The 24,642-nt window shown below is 32.8% G+C and overlaps 1 long non-coding RNA gene across 6 annotated transcripts in view; it reads right to left on the reverse strand.

Annotated features, from left to right (window-relative positions):
* Window positions 1–4,041: 4,041 nt before the first annotated feature.
* Window positions 4,042–24,642, reverse strand: part of LOC146541609 (uncharacterized) — a 240,467-nt gene continuing 219,866 nt past the window's right edge. For 5 of the 6 annotated variants that reach the window (XR_014878226.1, XR_014878222.1, XR_014878225.1 and 2 more), the window contains one exon: window positions 4,042–4,204. This is a non-coding gene — a long non-coding RNA (uncharacterized LOC146541609). Of the gene's footprint in view, window positions 4,205–6,522; window positions 6,581–24,642 lie in introns of all 6 variants that reach the window. The other variant, XR_014878224.1, reaches the window with a different exon arrangement.

Raw genomic sequence — 24,642 nt, forward strand, 5'->3', positions numbered from 1 at the left:
ATTCTTCAGTGGGAAGAGTTTAGCGTATGGCTTACAATTAGATAAACGTACCTAATAAAGTTTTTGGTTATCTGTTACGTGAATGAACGCAATATTTCTGGAATTATATCTATTAGAGAAAGAGGTTAACTTATTTTAAAATATGTATATACCTACTGTATAGTTATAAAATAGTTTGATTCTGATGCTTAGCGCAGGATGCCTGCCTGCCTACCTACCATACCAAAAATAAGGTAAATGTACCATACCAAAAATAAGGTAAATGTACCGTACCAAAAATAATTATACAAGTTTTAAATCTAACGACATCGTTATATAATTTTGTTTTAACCTACATTAAAAACTTCTTTTATTTATTCATTTATATAAAAAAATATTATGTATGAAATAAAGGCTTCAATTAAAATATGTTGTCCTTGAGTTTTTGCGATCGTGCGCTCCCCGCCCACAGTTTGTGGCTTCATGGTTTCTCATTCGGATACCACCTGCTGCTCCAAGTACCTACATGCTTAATATTCATAAAACATTGTAAATTACTGTAATAATACCTTTAACTAAATATGTATCTATGGTCTCGTATATAAGAAGGGAAGTATCTAATCATACGTACGTATATATATTACGTACCACTATATCAAATTACACTACGCTTATAAACTCCACTTTATTTTGAAGTTTTACAAATTGGTAGCATAATTTTTACTTTTGCATAATTTAATTTACAATCCAGAGAAAGTTACCCTTTTTCTTGAAATTTTCTTTTACGGGCTCTTGCTCTTGCGGAGAAACGAGAGCGTTAGTCGCATCTTATTAATTACTTAACTAAATTGCTTAATAGCGTCAATTAAACAACAATTTCCATTATAACTCTGCAGAATGGTCTCTCCGGCCATTTTTAAAAAACTACGAGTTTTTAAAAATGGCACTAAGGAGTCCTGTAAAGCAAAATGCACTTATTAGCTGAGGAGGGCGCGCTGAGAGGCTCGCCTAATGGTTGCCATTCATGGGTTGAATAGAGACATGAAATTGCCAACAATTATATACTCTCGCAATGATAACCGTGGATGTTCAGCTCCGAAGTCGCGAAGACTCGCGATTTAGAAGATTTTATAGAAAGAGTTTTTCAAAAGCTTGGAAGCTTCCGTTAGATTTCTGGTATTTAAATAGCTTCTACAAAATTTTTGTGCGCGGAACATAGAGAAAATATGGTACAAAAGGTTCTCTATTTTAAATGTAGTTTGTAGAGCATGTAAAACGTAATATCGTATATAATATATTTATACAATGGAAGATTTATATACCTAATATTAATTTATACACAAAATATGTTTAATATTTATAATTCAATTTTTATACTAATAAAAGGAAAATTAAACAGTTTCCAAATAGTGTATCCACAATCTGACGATAGTGTCACGGGGCGACTGACGTCACAACATGGCGGCAGGTAGGCAGTGGAGATAGGATCCGGTCATCCTGCCCATTTCCGGTCTTCACGCGGCCGTGACGCTTCCGGGCACGCGTCGCCGACGTCGCTCACAACGAAGTAGCTGGCCTGGATGTGATATTTTTGTATAAATTGTTATTTTAGTATTACACAAACAAGTACCCATTCCATTATTTAAATATTATGTGTTTTTAAATTTTGTCATAATTAATTTAACTACTTAATTATGACAAAATTCTGCGGTATATTGTACGTGGGCACGCTCGTAACGTCATGAACTAAGAACTGAACTGAGCTATATTGTTTTTTTTTAAAACTTGAGGTTAATGTTGTTAGCCCTACTGGATTTGGGATTACCCTACAGGGTGGGTATGGAAGAGGGTACTCTGTCTCTGATAAATTGCAAGCACTATGAGGCTGCCTGTGAGGACGTATTAAATGCTTGTAAGGTAAATCAAATTTTACCAATAGGATCAATTATAAGCTTATATAAAACACCAGGTCTCTTCTATAACATTTTTAGCTGGACATCGACATCTGTGTCATGTCGTCACCCGCCGTCCGCAAGATGAGTTTTGTGAAATGAATTCGTTCATGGCGACAATTGAATAACAACGCGCTTGTGTGGTTATCTTGGATGTGTCCGCTGAAGTTTGAAAGTATGGACTGAAATATGGACTATACCTACGTTTTATATCTTTGCTATGTTATTTTAGGAGGGTTCTGGATATTATTTATTGCATTATTTATGTTACATATACGCCAATTATGACATACAGTACATTATTTCCAGTTACTAAGAGTCGGATGTGGAATTTAGTCATCTAAAACTAACATTCTCTATTGTGGTCGAAAAATGAAATACGAAGTGGCTTATCACTTATAACTAGCTTCTTCCTTCCTTAATAATGCTACAAAAAGAATTGAACAGTTTTGAAAATTGTATAGTTTTAAATTGTGGATTTTTCTCCATAACTATAAAGAGCCAGCGAGGCCTTCGTGGTGCCGGGGCACAAGCGTATATGGGGGAATTTTTAAATTATTAGTAAATTAATTGCCCTGGCATCAAAGCAAAAGCCCAGCCTTGAATTCCGCCACTCAACATGCAATGCCACGAAAAAATCGGCGATATGTGGGGAACGGAGTGTCTTAACACTAGGTTTCCTCTGCCTACTCTGCTGTCTGCGGGATATAACGTGAAGCTAAACTTCAAGGAATTGTACTTTACTACGATCATTATATAAAAAAATATTATTACAAGCAAAAAATATTTTTTTCATAATTTTATTGACATGTGCCCTTACTAACACCTGACATCTTACCCATATGGCGAAATGAAGAACTCACGCACATACAACGAATAGTAGATTATACTGCTTATGATAAATTTCCAATTTACTGAACCATCAATGGTTACATATAAGAATTCTTGCTTAATATAAATATTGACCGCGTAATGTATGCATAACAAGCCTGGGACGTAATTTTAATATTTTTTTAATGTTTTGGTACTAAATTAAGTTTTGGTTACAATAACATAAGTAATGATTAAGAGTAATTAAAGTTCTTTAACGCTTTTTTAATTGATATCGATATCTGTTGTTATTCGGGCGACATCTGTCTTCTGGAAACGGATCATTAGTTACCTTCCCACAATTTTATTATATACAATTGAATTTACAGAACATAACTATGTATTAAGTTAATTTAAAGGAATAAGGCGTTGGTCGTAAAATTCTATTAAAGATTTTTTTTTTGTATTATTTTATATAGGTATTTCAGTTTTTATTTAATACTTATTTTGAAATAAAAGTAAGCTATTTCGTAATGTTATAGAGTGACTAAATGTTAGGATGTATGCTGTATTTAAGTATAATATAAGAAAATTAGGTAAGTTAATTGACTCTACTAAAAATGGATAGTTCATAGAGTTAGTAAATTAGTAATAAAATTTTAATATTTTTTTAGTTTCACGCTGTATCCCGCACACAGCAACCCTAAAGGTAGAGGAAACCTAGTGTTAAAACACTCCGTTCTCCATTATCAGCGAATTTTTATATTTAAAATAGAAAACAACATAATTTTTCCTTAAGACAAATAACACCTTATGCTAAAGTAACTGTAAATTTTTTTGTTAACATCCTATAGTTAATTTATTAAAACTCAACATGGGGTTGACAAGCGTGTCGGGAAACAATATTTTGTTTTTACATCATTCGTTTTTGATGGGTGTGTGTGACCTAATGATGCTAGTGACGAAGCGGTTACCTGTTCCGGATATCATTTTATAAACTTAGATGGATTATTTTAAATGGGTTTTTTTAGCTTCCCGCTGTATCCCGCAGGGTGTTTACCTCTGCTTAGAGGGAGCCTAGGGTTGAGACACTGCTCCCCACTTTTCGTGAAATTCTGAAGGCATTACGTGTTGAGTGGCGGAACTCTACGCTTCCCTGTGAATATTTCATTTCCTCGTGTGGGAATCGAGCCCACAGCTTATAGCTTTTACAATCACACTATTGTGCTCTTGAACCACAAATGCCCTTAAGTTACCTTTAACTTTAAACGGATATGGAGAGGAAATAAAAATCTGACACTTAGCAACAAACAATTTAATTTATTTCATTTACTTTTTTCATATTATGTGTATGTAAGAAATGTCAGCATAAAATAATTTTAGGCAACTTTAACAATTTAACTTTTTCCCAACAAATATTTTCTTTCGCGTCACATTGCTTCTTTCGTCTTTCTTCTAACGATCTGAAACAAGCAATTAAATATATTAGGTATCTACTTTTAATCGATATAAATGAAGGCATAATAAAACTGACAAGTTTAGTGATTTACCACTTATTTCAGTTAATTTACCAAGAGACCAACATTAACTTAAACTATTTAAAAACCCATTTCTATTTTTTAATATACCCATTTCTATTTCTTATTTTTAAGCTAACCATACAACTCCAAATATTAGTAACGTATCGAAACCAATTTGTTAATAAGTCAAGGCACTAATTACAACGTACGAATATCAAAGGAGTTCGGTTTCTAAAGGGCGATCTGCGAGTCCTAATGGATGGTTGGTTCATTAATCGACTGATTGATATCGACATATGTTGGGTATGATGGATGTGATTTCGTCCCTAACCCTGGCGGTGGCCTTCAAGCCTCAGGCGGTCCTAATATGACGTAGCTGATGAGATCCAGACTTAAACGACAACATTTAAATAGTAGTTTTACATATGGCGTTTCAATTTTTATAAGCATCAGGTATTTTTAATTTTGCCAATATATGTAGCAATCATGATAGAAAATTAAAATTTGTTTTCGGAGTATTGGCAGTGATTAATCGTGAATGGCCTGGATCTAGTACTATTTGTTTTAATGTTATGTGAATAATTTTGCATTGTAAATGTTTTAGTTTTGGTAATTTCAGTGATACAAGGAGACTATATATTTCAATATATTAAAAGAGAAGTGTAACTAGGATCCCTCTGGCAAAGCCTAAAGACGAATATAACAATGATAACAAAACGAAACGAGATAAAATACCGAGAATCGTTCGTGACAATATATTCGAGGCACGCGTCTTCCAAATTTCCGAATAACGCGAGCCGTTTAAATTGTCGTCCATAATAATTTCGGCGTTGTGCGGCGCAGACTATTAGCGGCGGTAATGGCACATAATGATAATAAATAATCGGTACATTAACGACGTGTGCTCGCCGCCGTGCGAGACGCTCCCGGCCGGGCCCGACGTTACCAGATACAAGTATTTCTGTTTTACTACTATTTTGTCGTGACATAAATGTATTGTGGAAATGTCTTGTTTTTTATGTTATTTTAGTTAAAAGGGAGTAGTTACTCACATAATTTCAGTTGTCTCGAGTCCTGTCTTGGACCAGGGGCACAAGCGTGTGACTATACATTTTCATTAATCTCGCTCTGGTAACGAGCTCTGGTAACGAGGCTCGCGGAGTTAAGTTTCGCCTCTCAATACGCAATGCCCCGAATTTGGCAGAAAGTGGAAAACCGAATTGTTTTAATGGGAACGGAGTGGCCTCATTCTCAAACACATCTATGTATACCAGAGGTTGCTAGATGCTATTTTTTTTCAACTTATAATCGTTAACGTATTCTTAACTAAACAATACGGTAGAAAAAGAAATGAGCAGAATTGATTAAACTTTCGATAATTCGTCTAATTTTAATATATTATTTACCATTTTTTTTAGTTTAATAATATAATTTATTGTACAAACTAATAAACATAGTTAGAACAGCCTAACCTAAACTTGTTTATGGATCTGTAGGTAAGCAAAGTCGGGAAAAATAAAACTATTTCATTTAATTAAAGAATTTAAATTTATTTTTATTTTTAAACAAAACTTCCATCAAAATGAAAGTTATTTAAGCTTACATAGAAATTCTTCGCGTAACTAACCCTTCGCTTGCAGCGTCACGTCTCTTAACGAAGACATTTTAACGTTGATTGTTCGATGTTCACTTAAAACCTGCATATTCTTTTTTGCTAATTGAAATACTATTAATATCTTTTTATTCAAGTCTATTGGAAGACATTTAATATGTTGATGAACATAATAAAACGTTTATTAATAGTATTTAATTATTTTCAGATTCAAGTTGTATCCTGAACGTAACAAGGTAGGCAGAGGGAGCCTAGTGCTAAGACACTCCGCTTCCAACTTTACGCCGAAGTCTAGAGACATTACGTGTTCAATGGCGGAACTAAACGCTGCACTTTCCTCCGACACCAGAGCGCACCTGCTCCACGACTGGCCCGAAAATTGGGTGGTTTAAAATTACCTACATTTTTATTTTTATTTATGAAAAAAAAGGCGTAAATAAATATTTCTAGCAGAATACAATAAGCAGACTTATATTATATGCCGTATAACATATATTATGCTTAGGCTTCATTATTATCTATCGATAATATGACCTATAACATAAAACAATACGCATATTAAAACTATACATTCCCCACAACTTACAACAATGAGTTAACAATAAAAACAATCATTATAAAAAGTTGAATAATAACTGTAGGTACCTACAGCCGTCCCGTAGTATCTGAGCCGCATCTCAAGGGAACCTGCGCTCGTGTCGCGTTACCTACACATAAAATATTTATTATTTATAGCTGGTAATTAATAAAAACACAAAAACAAGTAGCCTAACAGGAAGATATAATAACTCAATCGCGCCTACGTCGCTCGGTGCGATTTGTAAGCGTCCAGATTGCATCTCCTGCGGAATATACAGTTTAAAACCAGTTATACACTGCAATATAGTATGGGATAGCATAGCTTTGTGTATACGTTTAGCTTTTTGTATGTAAGTGTAGAATTTTGTTATAAAATATTTCTTGTGTTACAGAAATTCCTTACAATTTTTGGTCTAGGAGAAAATATTTGCAATTTATGAATATTACACGAGCTGTGTTTATTTGAGGTCGTCGTGGACCAGAGGCCCAAGGGGTGACTGTATCGCGACGGTTGTGGATTCGATCACCACTCGAGGAATTGATTTTTTTATTTATTAATATTTTCATTTCTTCTTGGCACCAAGGCAAAAGCCCGGCGTTGCGTCCAGCGTTGATGCCAACATGCAATGCCTCGAAAAAATTAGGCGGAAAGTGGGGTATGGAGTGCCCTAATACTAGGTTCCCTCTGCCTACCCTGCTGAGTGCGGGATACAGCGTGAAGCAGTGTTTATTTAATATTTTGTGGAAGACCAGTCTAAATAGCAGATTGCGCTGGCCGGTAGCACAACATGATATCTTATAGCCTACCGCGCTTACGTGAAACTTGCACCCATCTTTATCATTCCTTTGTGACATGTTACCATAAGAAATATTGGATAGATTTCGATTAAAGTACCTATGCGTTAACTATAACGATTCTTCAGTTTCATATATTGGAAGATGTTCGTTTTATGTCGTCTTCGATTATCTTTAGATGTACTTAAAGTTATGAAAAAAAATTATATAAACTTTTTTTAATAAACTACGAAAAACTAATGCTTAACGCTTAAATTTTTTTAAATACCTTAATTATTTTTTTCAAATGTTTTATATTTTTTTTCTGTTCTGTTCTTTGGTTATTGCTTTTCAAACGTGCCCTTTGAGAACTATAATATTTTTACATCTTCACGATTTATCCTACATACACATATATCACGGTAGGCACGAATGTGAATGTCGAATTGAACTCTTTCACTGTTCTCTACCTTTCGAAACATAGCGTGTTACTGGCGGTGAGAAAATGAAAATAATTCTTTCAGCCGTCTGGGGATCGCACCCATAACCATCTATTTACGTTAGACCGTATCCCAATGCTAAAAGATGGTATCATTAATATAATTAAAATATCAACAAAATAATCACAATGACTATACTAAATGAAGGATTTAAGACAAATTTAAGTAAATATTCCAATATTTTGGTTAAACAAAAATGTTACCTGATACGCGTAAAACATTTATATGTCAAAATAAGTTTTTTACTTATAACTTACCAAAAATAGTTCTATAAATTGATATAACAGTAAATATTCGAGTTTATGCGGCGGGCAGGACGCGTTGCGTGCAGCGTGGGCAGACTTATGTAATACCTATGGAGGAGTTTAATAAAGTTCTTATGAAAATATCACAATGTAGCTGGCTGTAACTTAATCTAAGAGAATGAATCTGCAAATGGGATCTACGGACCGAGTTTAATCTTGCACCGAGTTGTTCGTACGTCGAGTTTTTGTTAGCGTGGTTATACGAGTATTTTGGAAGAACAAAACATTTTTGTTTATTATATATTTTAAGGACTAAATAAATTTGATAAGAGAATGGGAATATGATATCAAATATCCTCTACAAAACCAAAGCAATTATTGTATTAAGTTTAATTTGCTATTATTCCAGCGTTGTAGTATTTTTTTACTTCCTATAGATATTCAAAGAATAAATAAACTATATCCATCAGAAAATTCGGACTGTAAGTTACTTTCATAAGTAGCTCGATTTTTTTATATTTACTAAGTAACTATACTTACATATATAATTAAGCAAAATGTGAAATAAATTTAGCTTATGCTGTTTAGTCCAAGTAAATACAGTAGCCATTTAATAAATCTTTCGCACTCGACGCCCCCGCGCGGTCGTCGTACATTAGGTTACGTGCGCACGTATGGGATGGGCATGGGTTATGATCACTTCTAATTTAAATAAAACAGCAATGCCTTATATGAAGGTAACAATATTAACGTTATCGTTCATTATAATCATTAAAATATATTTTTTTTATCATCTAGATTATGATGATTATTTAAGATTTTGCTATATTTTTTAATACAATTTTAATACAAGATTTGTTTTTAAATACGTAAACTTTTTTTAATAGTGCTGTATTAGAAAGTTTATGTAAAATATATTTTTGTAAATTATGATTTGTAAATTTTAACAATTTTCTAATGTCTAATATCTTTGAATATGTTTTGCTTACTGTAAACATACTTATAGTTTACCTTTTTTATTTACATTTATTTATTTTTTCACAATATACTAGTTTGTTCTAAAGAGGCGATATTTCCCCTATAATTGCATGTTTACTTCCAGCCTTAAATTCCTATAAAGCAGTAAAGCACCAAATAAAATATCCTCGGTTAAGATAAAAGAATTGCTGCTGTGATTTCCTGTGGCTGCATAAATCTCTGCGGGCAGTAGGACGCTATAAATAACCGGACTTAAGGCCGAGTGACCAACAGTTCATAGGTGGTAGTGGGTTCTATAAATATTATATATAAAGTTCAAAATTAAATGGCAATTTAAAATCAATTTTGAGTCTCAGTTCTAGATGACTTTTTAGGTATACGCATGTGGTCAAGGTAATAAATCTATAAATATGTAAGTATGTTTTTGTGTCATAAAAAGTGTACTCAATTTAAATATTTCATATTTATTTGTAGGTAATATATTGGACGATAATGAGAATATATAGCGTACAAATTAAATTACAATAAACCGAGACATTTATTTGTATAATATTTTACGTTTATAAAGTAAAAACATTTTATTAAAATCTACTTGTAAATACATAAGGAATTTTTATTTTTTGCACCTTCTTTCTCAATAAGGCAAGTCAACTCTGCTGTTCTCTTTTCCCAAAGCTTTTTGGACGGTGGAATTATCATACAATACGGATATTAAATAGTTAATAAGTTATACAAGTTATAACCAATAATAGCCTAATAAAAAAAAGTTTTGACCTATTTCATTTTTCGTTCGTCATTCTGTTATTGACGTCAAGATATCAATTAATCGTAGATTTTCAGTATGTTCTTTGCAATTAGATTAAATTCTATATAGACCACAAAACCACTAGTAGGTAGGTACTAATTAATGGCTTAGAAATCCTGTTAAGGCTTTCTAACAAAAATACCCACCCTATCATATTGTATATCATACGATAAAAAATACAGGATAGATAAAACAGCTTCTGGGTGCAACCTACACCGGACTTATATTCACGGGTGCTTAAATAAATATGACTCAAAACATTTTACTTACAATATATTATATTAAACGTTAGAATTTCCTTCCTGTCCAATAAAAATGGCGGCGACCGACCGCTGTCGTATCTCGAAGGAATACCGGCAGGCCGTAACAAGTAGGAGATATAAAATAATTTTCAAGTGAAGTATGCACACTAATGTGACTAATATTGTAATACGTGCGCTTAGGACATCTACTTCAGTGACGTTGGAAGATTTAGGAGGCTTTGGTAGGGTTTATGTAATTAGATGCCAGCCCTTCTTAGGTACCTTATTTACAAAGATAATACTAACGGTACCGGCGATGGTTGTGAATTTGAGGCTGAAGACTGATTGACAGCTTCACGCTATTTCCCTAGCGGGATAGCCACGCAGATTCCTCGTCCACTGACCATCAACCTCCTTATACATTCCCTCCTGATGGTTATCATGATTTTTACTTGACCTTCCTACATTATCATCAGTCAGGCAGGTCCCTTGCCTCTCTTACCATTCACCCTTCTTTCATAAATTTGCCATGAGAACGGAGTGCCTCAACATTATGTTCCCTTTACCTATGTAGATAAATTGAACTATTAAATTTTTTTTAAAGTAAAATCTTTAAATCAATTTTCAGACTAAACTTTTTTCAATGTTATATTTTACAAAACCATGTATAAAGTGAGCGAATATTTCATAAAATAATGACGGTGAAGCTTAAAAAAAGTTTTATATAGCAACATCAAAATTGTTTGAAGTCACGATTTTCTTCGCAACACCCCATGAATAAATATTATTTTTAATACTGCAATATAACGATTTTACACTAAATAAAAAAAATGTTTAAAATAATTCTGGTGCACTATTACATAAAGCAGTGCGCGCGCGCAGCAGCCACAGCCGTAAAGCTGGGACCACACGCGGGCGGAGGTGTGAAGGCAGCGGCCGCGCCCCGGGAGCCCGGCGCATAACTCACGGCCAGCGGGGCGCCGCCATTCATGCCTACCTGCCTCATGTATCGACACGAGACACTCTGTCTACATTGCACAGATTGTTTCTTGTTAAATGACCATATATTTGTTGTATTCTGTGTGTGTGCTATGCCTTGGTTTTCTGGTTGTCAAATGCTTAGGTGTTTAGCTTTTGGTTCATTTGGTGGTAAGCAAAAGTTAGTTTCAGAAAATAAAATAAAACAAATCAGCTTCATACTATATCCCGCACAGAGCAGGGACGGCAGAATTTACCTAGCGAAAAGATATTTCGTTCCTCACTTCCCGCCGAATTTTTCGAGGCATTGCGTGCCAGAACCCAACGTCGGGTTCCGGCTCTTACTGGCACCAATGCCAGAGTGAAAAAATGAAAATATTAGAGAAAAAAATATATTTAAGAATAGCTTCAATATTTTATTGTAAAATTGACTAGGAATGTCAAAATATACTTAATAATGTAGTAAGATCTTACAAGTATTGTATTTGATACTTGCATTTCGTCTGACTCTTTAATAACAGGATATCTTCAGACACATCCAATATCTATGTAACACATTATGAATCATGTAGAATTTGTATAATTAAAACGCTATTGTTAATTATTACCTGTCTCGTATACGTGAAGAGGACAGGCGGCATTAATAATTAAACTTTACGGTACACGCCAACGCCCCGCCAGAACTCTTCATTACACTTCCAAAACTAATTCTTCGACAGACCATACTTTTCATAAGTACCAACCTTGCAATACATCTCGTTACGTTACTTTGTTACGAGTAGACTCTCATAAGAACAGCTCTCACGTATTACAAGAGTTAAAAGCCGCAAATTATCATAATGAGAAATGAGCAATTGCACGAAGCTCACGTCAGATCCGCTTAGCTCATGTCGAGTTACGGGTGTTGTCTTTTTACAAATTTAGGGGAAACTGTGTTTTATGATGAGCCCTAACGGCCCTATTAGCGGCCAAATGGCGCCGTAGAATTCGTGAAAGAAATCAAATTACTATAACGATGCACGCTAGCTACCGATACTTAAATGATGGGTTGCGTCTAATTCGTAACAGGTAAATTGTGGGATGCCTCGCGCGTGGTCGGCTTAGAACGTGTCATTAGGGCACCGCTTCCGTGGACCCTGGCTTGTGTTTGCCCGAGTTTGTTCAATGCTGATTATATAAATTAATCTTCCGGTCGAGGATGGATACCTTATTTATTTCGGCTAACCAGATGTGAATTTGAGTAATGGATAGTTAAGTTTTTATTTAATTAGATATTCATTTTATATATTGTTTACACGTATCTACTTACGACTGTAAACATCTTGGGATCAAATATAGTTGGGTTTAACATTTTTACATAGAGTTCGAACAAAAGAATAATATTAACGTATGCAGGTATGATATTATAGGTAAATGAACGTCAAGGGGCTAAACATAATATTGGACAATTCAGCCAAGTCTTGCATTGCAGATGTAGCTGCCATTTCAAAGTGTACAAGGAGAGGATCTAATGATAGGATTTTTTTTTGTAGTAGCAAGTAATATTCCAACATACATAATTGTATCACTGTTAGATAGCTCCGAGGTAGAAAACACAATGAATGGAATGGATTTTGAAAAAAATAATAAGACAAGCTAAATATTGTCTCCCAAATTTTTTTACGTATAAATGAAATAACATATCCATATTGAAATTTAAAAACCTGTGAATATCTACTTAGCACAGTTAACTAAATCGCAGTAGGTACAGGAAACGGTGTGCGCGCGCGCATGCTCTCCCCAATCAAAAGGGAACTTCCGTTTCCGATTTGACCATGATATTTGTTAATGTATTTTACAGTTACTTAGTATAATGATGATCGTCAACGACCGTACTTTGATGTTAAAATAATTTCACACATAAATTTGCATTTTAATTTTCATATATGTTTGCTTATATTTTCTTCTTTCGTTTTTATATAACATCTCTGTATGTGATATAGAAATTGAATCTCGGATTTAAAAAAAAAATCAAATGTATAAATATAATATAAAGATATTTTTAGAGAACATGTAAAAAAAATACGTAGCGGGACCAGAACCCGTGCCATTAGAAAATATTTTAAAAATGTATAAAAAAAATATAGATGGATTCCGCACCGATACCTATACGTAATATAATAAATATTATACTGTTTTCAGATATAGCTTTATAAATCTATTATCTATTGAAATGTAATTTACGTAATTATTTATTCTTCTTTAAATTTGTTAAAAATTAAAATACTTAATTTATTTTTAAAATCCTTTACTTTGCTGTGACTAATACGATATGAATTTTTAGGCGTCACGGCTTGCTGCGGGTGCGTTGAACTGTTATTTGTTATGACATATGACAATGTCAAATATATATATATATATATTTATTCTTTTATTTTTTTTTATCTCCCTTGCATATAGCAGGGTAGGCTCAGGGGATTTTGTGCTATAACACTTCATTATCCAAATTTTCCATAAATTTTTCAAAATATTGCGTGTAGTGACCATCCTCAACGTTCCGCTTTCCCGAATGGGAATTGAACACACCACCATCGCGCTTACAATCTAAGGTTGTCTTAGTGCATCACGACGGCCTCAATGTTGTTGATTGAAGCTTATAGATAATAAATATTAATCTGCTATATTATTTACTATTTGAAATAAATGTTTTATTAGTTGTAAATTATTATTTTATGCCTTTCTGCGTTGATGTTTCTGAGCACCTATATAATATCTACTTGTAAAAAGCATAAACCATTCAATTCCGATTATTTTATGGTTATTATAATAAAAAAAATATTTGTAAAATATTTTGGAAAGACAATTGAGTTATTATATTAAGATTAAAATTTAGTTATAACTATGAAATTAACAGTAACTTTTATTACCTGTAGGTATTAGTGTTACCATAATTAAATATTTTTAAATAAAAAAACGTTGAGTTATTAAGCCGAGCTTAACTTATATGAATAGGTACCACAAACGAATCTGCTACACAGAAAGCGCGTCTCAAAGTCGTAAAACGTATTTTAACATCCATTCGATAATCAATCTAACACGTCATATCTTTAACATCCAGCCCGTACGGACCTAAGTTGAGATAAAATATTTTTTAAAGAATAATATACTGTATAATGCAGCCATACGGACGACTATACTGCATTTAAGGTGAAAAAAACCTATGAAACCACGGACGAAATGAGTTTCAATATAAACATGTTAATTCATAATAAAATTGTGGTTTTTCGAAAAAATATTAGTTCGTACAAATTGGCTTTTTACTGTATTTACTAGTTAAAGCTTTAGTTTTGAGTCTGATTCATATGAATATATTTTATAAAAAAACAAAAGGTACACATGTAAAAAAAAATTATTAACCTTTTTTTTTATTCTTAAGAGTTGTAAAATAAAATATATCATAAACATAACTATGAAAATTAAGAACGTGACCTCGCGCCATTTTTAATTAATTTGACAGCTCATTCGCAAGATGGCGTAAGATCACTTTTATTTTCATTTACATTTATATCGCAGCGCGAGCCCATGATGAATATTAATCTGATTACGATCGAATGGCAGTGAGGAATGTATCATAAAAATATTTATAGATATAAAAAAGGTATAAAACAGTTTACAAATGAGACCGGCACGTAAAAACGCAGCATCATCGTGTTGTGTGGCATGCGGCCGGTCACCGCGGCAACCGCACTCTGCATACTACAATTGTAAATCTAATGATTTGGAAGGCAGGTAATTATGCGCACAAAAATGTATATAAGATCTATTAATTATTTATTTGTATGTTAAATAATTCTATAGGTATAAGTTACTAAAACGATTGTAACGACGGTTGTGGATTCGATCCCCACTTAAGGAAGTGAAATATTTATTTAGGTACGTTTATATTTCCATTTTTTCGCTCTGGTGTAGAGGTAAAGCGCGGCGTTGAGTTCTGCCACTCAACAAGCAATACCTCCAGATTCGGAAGAAAGTGGGGAACGGAGTATCTTAACACTAGGTTCCCTCTCCCTATTAGGCAGGATTGCTGCGTGCGGGATACAGCGTGAAGCTGATTTTTTTAACGATTGAGTTGGAGATAAAAAGATGTACACAAACAAGGTGATTTCAAGATTTTAGGTTTGAAAAATTATAACACAGCATCCTAATTACGAATACCTGACAGGTGTTAGAGTTAAACCTGAGATATCCTCCAAGTTTGATTAATCGAGGCACGAATGTTTTGATTTATGAAGCCGGTGTGGTGCCGTCTTCGTAGTTCTAGAGTGACTTATGTCCTTTAAACACAATCATATTCTATCTATGTACCTACCGTGTCTATGTCTGTTTTATAATATCCTCATAGTTACATAATTTTATAGTAGACTCTTGGAATACTTATTTAGATGATTTTTTAAAATTTGGAAATTATTTAAGATCTTAAAAGCTTCTAGTCTTAAAATGATCATATGATAAATTTCCCAAAAATTGTACAGGATCTATACGTTTTTATTTCTTTGAAACCTACATGGATACCTACATATATATGAAAATGTAATAATATAGGGAGAGTATACAATTATTTCTTATAGAATTATATTTATATTTTTCCCTATTTGATTTTAAATAACTTTTATAGCGTTGACTTACCATTATCGCTTGCCTCATGCATCTCGGTCATATGGCATAGCTACCGCAGCTATAACGTCAGCTGTAAATCTTACTATGGACGGCGGCGTAACTCAAAGAACTCAATCAATGTTCAATCACAGCAATATGAAATATATCGATGTTAATATATCGATATGACAGTAGTGTAAAAATATCGATTACATTTTTACAAAAATAAAATAATAATAAAAATGGCGAAGAAAAGGGGTGACACTGAATGGTTATTGCAATTGATCCTTTTGGGGGCAGTTAGAGATAATATTGACAATTATAGATAACAAAACATATTATTTTAGGATGAAAATAATAATATTTTAAAGTAGAAATGTTTTAAATTCATATACATTGCAATAACCTATTATACATTGCAATTTACATCTTACAACTATACCTATTATTTATTTTACAAAAAATTTAAATATTAATTAAAAAAATATGAAAAAAATCGTTTTAATTAATTTCATAAATGACTTAAAAATAAATGACAGAAATATCAAATAATAATGACATGCTAATATAATTACATTAACTTTAATATTTTAACAGAATAACATATAACATCTAATTTTAAATATAACAGGGTACATTAATATTGATAAACATATACATCTTCATCCGTTACATAGAGTGATGCTGAGTGATGGAGCGGCCTCTTGAAAGAGGAGCATCTCCCTCCACAGGTGCGCGCGCGCACATTTGTCACTGTAACCGGTGATTATTCATCTCATTGAAACGTAACGCGTCGAGAACTAATCACTTTGACTAATGGAACCCCCCGTCGACACACCAAAGTTTCACGAGAGAAGTGTAAAATGCCGACACTTTGACCAGGCTGGAGATAAAAGATATATGAAGAGATATAAGATAACATTTAAATAGTTCTTTAAATAGCGTCCGACAGATTTGTATTTAAAAAGTGCTCAGTTTGGGGATTTATCCCACTGTAATGTTAGTTTCAAATATATTGCAGCATTTTATTAAAAAAAAGTTAAAGCGTAGTTAACCTACGCGCAGGCAGTAGGCTATCTAGAATAATACAATAAAATAATCGTATTTTCCAAGCCTTTTTAATGTTTATTTTATAAAGACGTGTCTCGTGTCTACAAATGAGTGTTAAGATATTCTGTTTTCCTTGTAAAAGTTGGAAAAGGACATATAAAAATAATTTACAACGAAAAAAAAGAAAACTAATGAACTTCACAATACTAATGTTAAGCGAAAAAATTACATATATCCTTTTAGCGATATATAAAACGGGCTATATGTATAAAAATATCCGCAGCCTACGTTAACAATAAGAGATATCTAATCTCGGTAATGATAAAGGCAAGTTTTATGTCCAAGCGCATGCGCATCCTCCACGGCGCAACCAGCAAAAAAGTACCCATCAACAGTACGTTTATGACGGCAAATAAAGCTGGCCATCTTCCCCGCAGTCCCGTAGTGAATTATTGCTTTATTGCTTCAGAAATATTTCACAAACAGAAAATATTTTATGATTCTCCAGTTAAGAGCCGTCGTATATCATTTTAAGCCATAGACAATAAAATTCGTAAGTTGCGACGGGCAAGACAAAAGTTTAGCGGATTGCGATCTGACTGATCTGAAACAAGTGAGAATTAAAAAAAAATATAGTTATAATTTTGCCATAGTACGCTATGTCTATAACTTAACTAACTTATTTAAATTTATCAAATATATAAATATCGAAAATCTGTACCATTTTATTCGTGACTAGTTGTCTCCCGCAACTTCGTTTACGTGGATTTCATAACATATCACGACAATAGAAAAAAATATATAATTTAGTTTAAAATAAATCTTTATTCTATAAGTAGTTTCTAAGTTCATAAAGCTTGTTTTTTCGCGTAAAATATATATTTTTAAGCGGAGAGTGTTAAATTTAAATTGTTTTTTATAGGCACTAAAACGAAAAGACTAGTATTTATATAATTATGCTTTCAATATTTATTTGAAAAGCATTAACACGAGGCATTTCGCATCGCGTCCGGCAAACATAAAATTGGAATAGTTAAGCCTCGAAGAAATCGTTAAAACGAGTCAAGACTGTAATTGGGAGACATTAAAAGTAACCAGGATTGTTATAGCTGACTGTTAAAAACCCTTACTGTACATTAGTCCTTAGTATTTATTCATATGTTACAATGTTGGATTCGATGTATAAATGTTGGGGGATGTGGCCAATGTGTGATAAGTAATTATAGGTTTGATTCTAGTTTATGTTAGTAGTGGAATATGATGATGATGATGTCTTGCCAGAGTGGCGAAATGAAAATAATGCAATCCCCCGAGTGGGAATCCAAGTTACAACCAGTTCGTTTACCACGTCAGGTACTGCTCCACTGCGCCTTGAATGCCACTTTTTGATTATTTAACTTAAATAATCACTATTTAATTAATAATGAACGTAAATGGCGGATGTGTAGAGAGTTTTAGTGACGTGTTCACTATTCCCTCTGTCCTGACCGTAAAAAAACTATGAAAATGAATAAATTACTAATTATATTATAAATGTAGGAAACCAATTTAATACTTTTGAGCACACCATAATACTGGCTCACTTATTTCATTAACCAATATAATTTCTTTCGCAGTAAAATCGTAATTTTGCCTTTTAGCACCAGGCTACAGATAAATATAATTTATAGAGATTAGAGTGTGTTAACCTTTTTAAATATATCTTTTATTACTAAGCAAAGTAATAATCGTATAAATTTTAAAATGCAAGTAAAGTATAGCAGAGTTGGCGGAGGGAACCTAATGTCAAGACACTCCTTTTTCCGCTGTCCCACTTTCCACCATTGAGGTATTGCGTGTTATATAATGATATAATTCATTGCCCAAAAGCAGAAATAGAACTTACAACCATCGCACTTACAGACACGCGTTTGTGCCATTGAGTCAAGGCGTCCTCTAAAATGTTGACAAAATGTACTTACAATTTACCCTTTAAAGACCAAATAGCAAGACGAAAACGGCGAAAAATAAAAACCCTAATAAAAATAAAATAAAAAAACAAAAATAAACATTATAGTATATTAATAAATATATTTAAAGTAATTATCTTCAACTGTTTGCTATTATACGTAACAGCTAGTGATGGGCTGCTCTATCAATACATTTATTTACATGCGGCTGTTTTCCCATTTAACTATTTAAAAGACGTCGCCACTTGTCGACGGCTGATTGTTTCCCGTTGATTTACAACCAGCAATACGCTTTCATAAAGAAATTTCTAATAAAAAAAAATGTTTAGACAAAAGTGTAATGTCAAAACACATGTTTACAACGCTAGAGAAAACAAATATAGTGAGTCGGCTAGTTGATTTAGCGCGCCCCGTGAGCTCGGCGAAAACAAAAGAAAGGCCCCCGTTTTATTCCACGAACGACCCAACATTTCAACAAAGTTATAATTGTGATTTTTTTAACTAAAAGTTAATGCGTCATCTTCTGAGAAGGTTTTAAGGACATCGCTTAGGTTTATTTTGTTATTTTTAAGCGAAATTAGTGCATTTATTACCGGTGAAACTCGTCAGCTAACTCATTAGGTGTTTTTCGGACTGTACGAGACGACACAGTGACAAATGGAGATCATTTGTTATGGTTATCGTCGTCTGTATTCTTTAATAAAAAGTATTCAATATAAAATGGCAATGCCGTGTCTTAATGTACACTTGCATGACGCATTTGGCAACATTAAGCAAAGATTATTATCCTCAAGAACCCACCGTGACGTACTCATTTGTCCGTGTAAAAAAAAAATGTTTTTAAATATTTTTAAAGGGATTATAGATTTTATATATCTTTATATACGAAGATTTATAATTATTTAGGATGAGATTGAAGCTACGACCTCTGGCTTAGCAGTCAGATTTAAGCAGTCAAGAGACTGATGAAACTGATGAAATGCCATGAAAACAAACCTTACATTTATTAAGGTTCTAAGTTATTTAAAATCATTGAATATGATCTAGTTAGAATCGTCCAAACTGCAAGAGTATATAATTTAAAAATTCTAGTAAAATCAATAATTTAAATAAAAACATAATCGATTGTAAATTATTCAAGAAGCTATCGCAACCTTTTGTTATTTTTAAATTAAGGAAAAACATCCAAACGTCATTACATTCATTACACGGAACCTTCACAATGTATTAAATCAGTAATTTTTCAGTGGTGGTGGTGGCAGCGTGGCAGTGCAATCGGAAGTGCACCGGCGGCAGCGCCTTTTTGTTTCTGCTGCCCGTCTCTGATGGGTTTCGGAAGCGAGGTCGCCATTCGACCGTCCACCAATATTTCACCCGGTGATTTATTAAATGACGTCTCTTTTAGTACATGCAAATGTTAAAGGTTTATTTTTTAAGGAAAATTTTTGTGGATGTAGAATGAAAATTTTCTAAGCTGAAAAAAATGGTTGTAATTTGTTGGGTGACTATTGACCGTAAAGATAATAAAGTTTAATTTCTCTTTGAATAATGTTGATTTTGAAAATAATTGCTTTCGTAATATAATTGAGCAGAATGACACGGAAGTAGACGTCATAGAGATATATTACAGTTAGGTATATGGCACCTCACATAACCCAAATATATTTTTTTTCTTAGCTTCACGCTGTCATCGCAGGGTAGGCAGAGGGAACCTCGTGTTAATACACTCCATTCTCCACATGTTGCCTCAATAGATACATAAGGACAAAAAAGAAAAAAAAAACAAATATAATCACAGTTACAACAAAATAAATAAAATATGAAAATATTCGATATATTGATATTTCTCACATAGCCGGTCTAGTTCCGTGGGAAGGTGAGGTAAGTACTTGGCGCACAAAGAAACAGAACATCATTATACTATTACGTGGACGTACCACGTCCAAAATAAACGTGCATTACCTCGTGAGAACGCATTGTTTCAATATATGTAGCCTGCTATATTAACCACTAGCTGCAACTAATATGTCGTGCCGTCTCATTATTAAATACATAGTATGTGGTTGTGTAATGAATAAATAGGTATTCTATATTATATTTATTATCTTAATAATAAATATAATCTATAGGAATTATATGATTTACCAGCTCTATTTAAAGAAATTTCTGTACACATATATTTGTAAAAACATACATAATTTGAGAAGTTCCGCTATTTTATTTACGATACGAATCGCGATAGGTTGTGGGTTCGACTCCCACTCAGGGTAAATGAAATGTTAATGTTTTCATTACCTCGCTCTCGTGTCGAGGCAAAGAACGACGAGGACTGCCGCCAATCCATACGCAATGCCTCTAGAACTCTGCGAGAAGTGATGAACGGAGTGTCTTAACACTAGGCCCTCTGCCTAGAGTAGGCTATGTGCGGAATACAGCGTACATTAGACATTAAAATATAGTTTACAAAAGTATTAACACATAATAAAACACAAATACGAGTAATTAATACATATTAATTTGTGGTTTAATTTATGTATATAGTTACTGCGATATATCCCCGCCATAAATTAAACTGTGACTAAGTATAACAAATAAATAAAATCAACATATTTAAATTTAACAGCACATCATATTTTATATGATTCATTAGATAAGGAAAGCGCGCTGACAAGAAATATTAACTATAAACTACAAGCACAGGTAACACCGCCATAACTCAATTAAAACAAGGGCTCATTGGTTCATTTAAAATTAGAATGTTAATGACACGCACGCTTCGCTACTCTGCTTCGATTTAAGCTTTTAACTAGAAGAGCGAAGAACAGTTTTAATTTTTTTTTCTAGTAAGTTGAAATAAACGTACAGATTTGCATGTTATTATAAATTAGTTATTTAAATCGAATGGCCTTTATGAATATGATTCAATTTAATTAAGAAAAAAAAATTATTATTTCGATTAATCCGCTTATTTAAAATAATAAGGTTTATGTTTGTCAATTGCTACAACATCTTCGGGAGATGAAAAACGGAAAGTAGAGATATAATATGTATCTATTCTATAAAATATAAGAAAAACATTAACATCGAAAATGATTATAAATTATATTCAAAGGAACGTTTCCAAAGCTTAAAGCTACCTTAAATTATTAAGTATTTATTTAATATTCGAAATAAGCTAAAGTTTATTATGTAACCTGTTTACTAAATCCGCTATTTAAATGTTAAGGCCATTAACACACTTAAGGTCACAATACCATCTTATTAGGTAACATCTTCATATTTATAATATTAAATCTAATATTTCTATATAAATCAAATAAATTGACTGTATAATTAATTTAAAACACATTCTAGTTCAATATGTTGATTCATAATGAATCCTATATATTGGATATTTGTGTCATATTCAAATCCTCAATCATATTATGATATTTATTTAATGTTAGTTGTATTCTAATTAATTATAATATTTTCATTTTGATAGATTTATGTGGCCGCGTTAATTATTATATAAATTCGTTTGATTTTCATTAAAATTTCTAAATTTTGGAGGACATTGATACTTAAATAATTAATCTATAGGTACTTACAATAAACGTAACGGATCGGTTTCTATAGATAGGTACATGGAAGATCTATAAGAAAAAAAATATTATTGGTGGCATTTAATAACGTAATAGAACCAAAGATAATGATTTTTAATTTTTTTGTCAGTTTGCATATGCGTTTGCTCATTCTAATCTCAGAAACGACATACGATTTAATTCCAGTTTTCACTATCTTAAATTATTAAGCTTCCCTTAACCTTCAGTATTTGGTTTTTATATTGTAGACAGATGCAACGTCATTGTTCTTCGTACATAATAAATGTTAGACGCAAAATTTCACAAACGTCAATTAATATTAATAGACCGCCGACACCTGAGCCAAAATTGTTTTGAAAAAACCTCGCGGGTCCACCGTTGTTTTACTTTTATTTGGGTTCCGTAAGCATAATATGTTTATGTTCAAAAAATTTTATAGTGTTACTCTGTATCCCGCACACAGCAGGGTAGAGAGAACCTAGTCTAAAGACACTACATTTCTCTTTTGCGCGAATTCTTGATGTTCAGCATATAATTTTATATAATTTAATAATATATGATAAATTTCATATAGGTAAGCATTAACGTACTTGAAGATTTTTTCTGTTACTTTAAATATACTATATAATATATAATATCATATTATAAGGAATTTGACGTAAATGCTTATAGTATGTAATATTATTTAATGCATAGGACAATATACCATGGTGGGGTGACTCGAAGGAATGATTATATTTAAATTATTTTCATTTCTCTGCTCTTGTAGACAGTGTTGGAACGCAGTATCTTAACACTAGGTTTACCTTTATCCAGGTACGGTATTTACGGTAGTTCACACTAATAATACATATTTTTTGTATATGTTATAAGATATGTAATTTTAATTATGAAATATTTTTTTAAGGCCAGTTAGTCTAACCTAAAATGAAAATATCAAATATTAAACATATTGGTGTTTTCGTTTTAAGAAAACTTTATATAAATGCCAATCAGAGACATTTAATTATAAAGAACCTATTACACACAGAAACACATACATACCTACATACGTCCTGACCTTAGACGGCCGGATTCTTGAAATAAATTAAAATATGCTCACTCACCATCAATCAAGCGATCGATTCCATCGATATAATTTACTTTTTGTAGTTTTCACGAGAAAGCGCCCGTCACGCAACACGCCTGGCAGGTACGGCCCGTTGCGTTATCATTTTGTGTGCGTAAGGCAATTTATTAATTAACTTAGCTAATATTAATCTTGCTTTAGTCTATTTTTGGGATAAATTGAATGTAAACCTTGGTGGTGTTCTTGGAAGTTAATATATGATGCTGCATTTTGTACGCCTTTCTTCCTTAAATTAGTTTGAAACTGGAGTAATAGGTAATTTTACATTTGAAAATTCATTAACTTTGAATAATTATTTTATCTTAAAGTTTAATTATAGTTTTATATTTATAAAATAAGCGTTATTTTTAAAAATCTTGTGCCTAATTTCTGTATTAGTAGATATTTTACTATAAAATAAATAGCTTAAAATCTTAAGCTAAATAAGAGGGTAGGTATATAATTAAAGTAACGGCCCTTGGCCCAGTTAAATTCGTCAATCCCATTGGTGACATGTCGAAACGGTTTTGGCCGCAGTCAGTAATCGGTTTTCTCCAATAAACGGCGATTAGACGCGCCGGCGTCAGCACGCCCGGGATATGCTGTGTACATTTGCGCTCAAAAGTGTTTTGTTTCTTCAAGATTTTTTTAGCTTCACGCTGTATCCCCCATGTAGCGGGGTAGGTAGAGGGAACCTAGTATTATGACATTCCGCTCTCTACATCCCCCTGCATTCTGGAAGTTTGCGTGTTGAGTGACGGAACTAACCGCCGTGCTTTGCCTCGATGCCAGACGCCAGAGCGAAGAATAAGAAAATAAGAAACATTCCATTTCTTGGGCTGGGACGCGAATTCACAACCTGACGCGTTTACACACAACTTACCACAAAACATGTCATATTGTTTGTCATTTATATTTCTATCATATATATTTTTCTTCTAATTAAAAAGTCAAGGAGTATCTACACGATTGTACATAGGTACTACAGTCGTGACCAAACGCCGATTTCAATTATTATCTAGAAGTCGTTTTCGAACTAGCATGGTTGTAATTTTAATCATCGCTGCTATCCCACTTTTAATAGTAAGAAATGACTACATTTTAATAAAAGAGTGTGTGTTGACTTGCATAAAATTGCACCAGTCGTAAATCAATTTTAAGCCTCGTAAAATGTAAGTTTTTTTCTATATACATTTTTCCTACTTCACACATCACCCTTAAATGAGAAAAAAAAGCAGCATTCCATCTGTCTTCTCTAAATCTTTAAAAATGATAAATAAACACTAGTCGTGCTCTCGTGTGGAGTTGTGTCTGTAGTGAAGTATTTTAAAACCTTTCGATA

Source organism: Heliconius melpomene, chromosome 1 (assembly GCF_056956725.1).
Source record: "Heliconius melpomene rosina isolate 202511_hmr_F chromosome 1, ASM5695672v1, whole genome shotgun sequence".
Taxonomy (NCBI): domain Eukaryota; kingdom Metazoa; phylum Arthropoda; class Insecta; order Lepidoptera; family Nymphalidae; genus Heliconius; species Heliconius melpomene.